Raw genomic sequence first — 7,259 nt, forward strand, 5'->3', positions numbered from 1 at the left:
TTGCGGACTTCAGTCAGCACGACACTGTGCTTTACCAAACGGGAATGTTCAACCTGTTGCGTCGATGGGATCTTTATTTGAGTGCTCAAGACGATTTGCCTGAGCGGCATATCGATTCTGGAATGTACGGCCTTCTGTCCCAAGCGGCTAGCACCCTAGAGGACAGATACATTGTTCGCTCGAACAGGCAGGATCACACAGGCACATCAAGCACCTTTTGCAGGAAGACAAGTGTGCATGCGGGAAGCGCGACAACTTCTGGAGCACCACAGACGGACAACACAGCGACCATTGTTGAGTGTGCCGGCCAATGTGGCCGAGCTGTTCTAGGCGCTTCAGTCTGGAACCGCGCGACCGCTACGGTCGCAGGTTCGAATCCTGCCCCGGGCATGGATGTGTGTGATCTCCTTAGGTTAGTTAGGTTTAAGTAGTTCTAAGTCTAGGGGACTGATGACCTCAGATGTTATGTCCCATAGTGCTCAGAGCCATTTGACCATTGTTGTGTCTTCCTTTGGCACGGCAGTAGACAGGTGCACGCCAGCAGTGATACGCCAAACGACAACATTACCCACAGAAGGGACAGCAGGTCGTGTTTTCTGACGAGTTCCGATTCTTCATATACGAAGGCCTTTCAAGAAGCAGTTCAACACTTTTTTTCTGAAAGTAGGTTGGTTTTATTCAGGATTCCAGTACGCCTCATTATCCCTCACTCTTTTCGCTATTAAACCTCTCTTATAACATCACCTCTGCTTAATTCGACGGCCTTACACCACCTTACGGGGGGGGGGGGGGGGGGGCTGTCTAGCTGTCTACCCGCATGGTTCGACGTCGGAACCAGCGTCTTGCTGCTCAATGACCTTCTCCCCATTCACATATTGCGTCCCGTAGAGTGCATCCTTCATTGGGCAAAACAGATGGAATTCGGAAGGTGCGAGATCTGGGCTGTAGATTAGATGAGGAAGAGCAGGTCAATGGAGTTATTTGAGCTCCTTTCGGGAGCGCAGATTTGTGTGAGGAGTTGCGTTGTCATGAAGAAGAAGTTCGTTTGTATTTTTGTGCCGACGAACACGCTGAAGTCGTTTCTTACATTTCCTGAGGATAGCACAATATAGAGGGTGGTCCATTGATCGTGACCGGGCCAAATATCTCACGAAATAAGCTTCAAACGAAGAAACTACAAAGAACGAAACTCGCCTAGCTTGAAGGGGGAAACCAGCTGGCGCTATGGTTGGCCCACTAGATGGCGCTGCCTTAGGTCAAACTGATATCAACTGCCCTTTTTTTTTTTAATACGAACCCCCATTTTTATTACATATTCGTGTAGTACGTAAAGAAATATGAATGTTTTCGTTGGACCACTTTTTTCGCTTTGTGATAGATGGCGCTGTAATAGCCACAAACGTATAAGTACATGGTATCACGTAACTTTCCGCCAGTGCAGTGTTTATAGCTTAACGACTTAATATGAATAAAAATGAATGTATTACATTTTAATTCTACCCAAGCAACCAACAATTTAGTTCTTTTACCTACGTATGTGACATCTTGTAATTAAAAATTCATCCAGGGAATAGAAAGACCTGTCCATAAGAAATAATTTAATGATTTTAGGATTTCTTGAGGTTGCCTATTGAACTTCTTTTTGAGTCACTGACATGTTGAGTATAGTATTGCTTCGGTGTGTGGGACCCTTACCAGATAGGACTAACCGGAGGACGTCGGAAAAGTTCAAAGAAGTGTAACTCGTTTTCTATTATCGTGAAATACGAGAGATCCTGTTACGGATTTGATATCCAAGTTGCAGTGGCAATCATTAAAACAAAGGCGTTTTTCGTTGCGACGGGATCTTCTCATGCAATCTCAATCACCAGTTTTTTTCCTCCGATTGGGAGAACATTCTGTTGGCACCCAACTATATAGGGAGAAATGATCATCACGATAAAATAAGAGTAAATCAGGGCTCGCACAGAAAAATTTAAGTGCTCGTTTTTCCCGCGCACCGTTCGAGATCGTTCAAATGGCTCTGAGCACTATGGGACTCAACTGCTGTGGTCATAAGTCCCCTAGAACTTAGAACTACTTAAACCTAACTAACCTAAGGACATGACACACATCCAAGCCCGAGGCAGGATTCGAACCTGCGACCGTAGCAGTCCCGCGGTTCCGGACTGCAGCGCCAGAACCGCACGGCCACCGCGGCCGGTGCCGTTCGAGAGTGGAACGGTAGAGAGACAGCTTCAAGGTTGTTTATTGAACCCTCTGCAAGGCACTTAATTGTGAACAGCAGAGTAATCACGTAGATGTAGACGTAGATGTAGCCAAGATGTTTTGGCTCATCAGTGTATTGTGAATCAAAAAATCCGTAGAAAAGGCGTCTGTAAGTCGACAGAGTCAGTGTGCTTCCTAATCGCTTTTGCACAATCAATACCACCTTTGTAAGTTAAGAGCTTCCGCAGAAAATTACAATGCCTGTAAATTTTCAGAAACATGTTAAGACGGAGTTTTGTTTATTTCCAGAACTAACAATAGTAGGTAGAGCAAAAGAAACAGAGCTCTAATCACGCGTACGCTATGTAAGCTGCACGACGAAGAAACCCGGACCACAAAAATTTAAAAAATATCGTGTGTTTCGTGCAACTCGACGGCTGGGTGCAAGTCTTTAAATTGGGCGAGCTAGGCGTCTTGCGTGTCCCTAATCCCTCCTAGTTATGGAACCGGTGTTAGGCGGACCTAAAGCTTAACGTGGAATCCGAACCACACGCCGGTCCGCCTCAGTTGCTGTACGGACAACGAGGCTGATTCCCAAGTAAAGGGGACCAAATTCGATTCCCGTCCGGGTCAGAGATTAGTAAACTGAGAAGAAAAAGATGCGCGTCGTTCCTGGAGACTCTTCTCATCGAGAGGTGAAGACTAGATTGGAGGCAGACTGAAAATTTCCTTGGCCCGACCTGATTCTGTGTCCTCTCTGTTTCCAGCCACGCGATTTCCCCCCAGACTACACTTAAAACGTAAAAAAAAAACACCTTTATTTTAATTGTGAGATGCAGGCCCATTTATAACCGTAAAAGCCACAGCCGTAGCTACTTTCTATCGGATTATTCGGCTGAATTTTTCAGTGGACGGTTAAGGTTCGGTGAGCACTTATCTCTGAAACCCCGAACTCCCTTGCGCCAAATTTCCAATGGCGGCCGGCCAAACGCGTGGCGCTTCAGTTAGCATCATCACGAAGAAGGCTAGCAAACCAATTAGACAGCGAGATAATTTGAAACTGTCACTCTATCGCAAATTAAAGGGGAAAGTATTGTTTTTTAATCTACAGGACTACATGTTGGAAAACTGAAAATTTGTGGTAAGGGCTTATGGGACCTAACAACTAAGGTCATCGGTCCTTAAGCTTACGCACTACTTAATCTAACTTGAACTAACTTACGCTAAGGACAACACACATACCCATGCCCGAGGGAGGACTGGAACGTCCGACGGTGTGAGCCGCTCCGACCGTGACAAGACGCCCCAGACCGCGCGGCTACCCCGCGCGGCGGCTACACGTTATTAAATTGAAGCCCCCATCAAAATTAATCAGATTAGTTAAAATGTGTATAGATGAAACTTTATGTCGCGTAAAGACACCGGTAGGAAAAAACTGAAGATTTTAAGGTGTACACTGGACTGAGACAAGGGGATGCCATTTCACCTATTTTATTTAACCTTGTCCTAGAGAAGATCGATAGAGAATTTGCTAAAACCAGTCCACAAGGGATCCAGCTACAGGATGTGAACATTACAGGACTTGCCTATGCAGATGATGTTGCACTAATAAGTAGTTCCAAAAGAGAACTAATCAGAATGGTGCAAAATTACTAAAAAATTGCTGAGAAAACAGGATTACATGGTAACGAAAAAAAGACAGAATACCTGCCCATAAGTAAGAAAACCAGTAAAGATACACCTCTGACTGTAGATGGATTCAATTTCAAGACCGTTGACCACTTCAGGCACCTAGGAAGTCTTTTTAGGAATAACAACAGAACAGATACAGCAATAGATGCCCGTTTATCAACAGCAAACAAGAAACTTTTTAGTTTCATCAAAATTCTAAGAAAAAGATCACTCAACAGTAACTTCAAAATCCGCTTATATCAATCATTATACCTGTGACGTTGTATGGATGTGAAACATTAATATTTCGAAGCAAAGATGAGGAAAAACTGTTAATATTCGAAAGAAAAGTACTAAGGAAAATTTTTGGACCTGTATACGACGAAAATAACATGGAGAATAAAAAGAAATGAAGAATTAAGAGGGCTGTACAAACACCGTAACATCGTCGAAGTGCTCAAGAGGAGAAGGTTGAATTGGGCAGGCTATATAGTAAGAATGACAGAGAATAGATTACCTAGAATGGCATTGAGCAGAACAATAGATGGAATGAGAGGAAGAGGGAGACCGAGAATCAGATGGCGGGATAACATTCGGGAGGACACAACTAGGGTGAACAGCAACAGCAACTGGACAAACAGCGCATTGGACAGGCAAAAGTGGAAGAGGCTCATAGAGCAGGATTATGGTTGATAATGCCCTTACCACATGTAAAGTAAAGTAACATTTTTTTTGTCTGTTTGTGAAGGATAATCTCAGAAACTGCTGTAGGGATTTTGATATGTTTTTCACTAAGAGAGTGATTCACGAGGAAGGTTTGTGCGTATAACATATGCTGTCCATTCCTGTTAATGTGACCACCTGTCAGAAGCCTGAATAACCCTCCTTCTCCGTTGTGTAGGTTCAGGAAGGAAGTCAGTGAGATTCTGGAAAGTACCGACAGGGATGCGGAGCCACGTCGACTCCAGTGCCGTTGTTTACTGCTCTAGGTTTCACCGTTGAGGATTCATGGAACGGACAGCCCGAGCGAGATGACCCCTCATATTCCCTGTTGGGTTTAAATCCGGAGGGGATTTGGTGGCCCGGGGAGTAGAATGAACTCGTACTGGGGCTTATCGAAGCCCGCACTTTCACTGTCAGCTGTTCAGCTGTGTGACATGTTCGCACTGTCCTGCTGGTGGATGTCGTTGTGCCGAGGAAAAACAACTGCCCGTAGGGATGGACATGATCCCCAAGGACAGCTGCATAATTGCATTGGTCCCTTGTGCCTTCCAGTATGAGGAGGTCACACAGTGTGCCACGAAAACATTCTCCAGACCATAACGCTCCCTCCTCTAGCCTAGATCCTTCCGACGATTGTTGCAGGGTGTCGGTCAGGCATAAAACGAGACTGACTAGAAAAGGTTACCCGCCGTCAATCAGTGGACGTCCAGCTGTGGTACTGGCGTGCAGATTCCAGCCTTCTTCATCGATGAACATGGGTGGACAAACCAGGTACGTCCGGCGAATACCCATACGCAACAACTTTCCCCTACTGGTAGCCTCTTGGTTCGCCTTAGCGGTCAGTGGCTCAACAGTTGCACGTCTATTCAACTACACATTTCCGCAGCCGTCATTCACCGCTGTCATTCACCGTGGTGCACCACAGTTGCCTCAGTCCCCACTTTTCACAGTGCCATTTTGCCGTGTACGGTATACTTTAATCATGGCGGCACATAAAGAGTTTATGGACTTAGCCTTTTTGGAAATGCTTGCAGCCTTGACCCGAAGACCAAAGACCATGCCTTTTTGGACGTCAGATAAATCGCTCCGTTTCTGCATTATTGTTTTTCACGTCTCCATGACACGCTTGAAACACTAAAGAGCCAGAGAAACTGGTACACTTTACACATCATGTAGAACCCGGCGAGCACGCAGAAGTGCCGCCATACGACGTGGCATGGACTCCACTAATGTCTGAAGGAGTGCTGGAGGGAACTGACACCGTGAATCCTGCAGGGCTGTCCATAAATCCGTAAGAGAACGAGGGGTGCCGATGATTCTGAACAGCACGTTCCAAGGCATTCCAGAATGCTCAGTGATGTTCATGTCTGGGGAATTTGGTGGCCAGCGAAAGTGTTTAAATTCAGAAGAGTGTTCTTGGTGGCACTCTATAGCAGTTCCGGTCGTGTGTGGTGTCGCATTGTCGTGCTGGAATTGCCCAAGTCCGTCGTATTGTCCAAGGGATATGAATGAATGGAGGTGATCAGACAGGATGCTTACGTACGTGTCACCTGTCAGAGTCGTATCTAGACTTGCCAGGGGTCCCATATCTCCTTCAACTGCATACGCCCCACACTATTACAGAGCCTACACCAACTTCAACAGGCCCCTGCTGACATGCAGGGTCCATGTATTCCTGAGGTTGTCTCCATACTCGTGCACGTCCATCCGCTCGATACAATTTGAAACGAGACTTGTCCGACCAGGCAACATGTTTCCAGTCATCAACAATCCACTGTTGGTGTTTTGACGGGCCGAGGCAAGGAGTAAAGCTTTGTGTCTTGCAGTCATCAAGGGTAAACGAGTCGGCTTTCGGCTCCGAAAGCCCATATCGATGATGTTTCTTTGAATGGTTCGCACGCAAAAACTTGTTGCCGGCCCAGCATTGATACCTGCAGCAATCTGTGGAAGGGTTGCACTTCTGTCACGTTGAACGATTCTCTTCAGTCGTCGTTGGTCCCGTTCTTGCAGGATCTTTATCCGGCCACAGCGATGTCGGAGATTTGATGTTTTACAGGATTTCTGATATTAATGGTACACTCGAGAAATGTTCGTACGGGAAAATCCGCACTTCATCGCTACCTCGGAGATGCTGCGTCCCATCGATCGTGGCCCGACTACCACTTTCTAGCTCACTTAAATCTTGATAATCTGCTATTGTAGCAGCAGTAACCGATCTGAGAACAAATATGTTGGCCGGCCGCGGTGGTCTCGCGGTTCTAGGCGCGCAGTCCGGAACCGCGCGACTGCTACGGTCGCAGGTTCGAATCCTGGCTCGGGCATGGATGTATGTGATGTCCTTAGGTTAGTTAGGTTGAAGTAGTTCTAAGTTCTAGGGGACTGATGGCCCTCAGAAATTAAGTCCCATAGTGCTCAGAGCCATTTGAACCATTTTTTCTCTTCTTAAAAATGTATTTGTTAATAGCAATGTTAATAAATAGGGTTGATTTCAATTCTATTCATTTACATTATCTTATCAATCTTATAAATTGTACAGTATTTCATACTGTTAACTCATAAACCTTAAACTCTTCGTTATGGGCTTTAAGAAAGATAATTGCTCTAACATGGTTCAAATGGCTCTGAGCACTATGGGACTCAACTTCTGAGGTCATTAG

This window comes from Schistocerca cancellata, chromosome 6 (assembly GCF_023864275.1).
Source record: "Schistocerca cancellata isolate TAMUIC-IGC-003103 chromosome 6, iqSchCanc2.1, whole genome shotgun sequence".
NCBI lineage: Eukaryota > Metazoa > Arthropoda > Insecta > Orthoptera > Acrididae > Schistocerca > Schistocerca cancellata.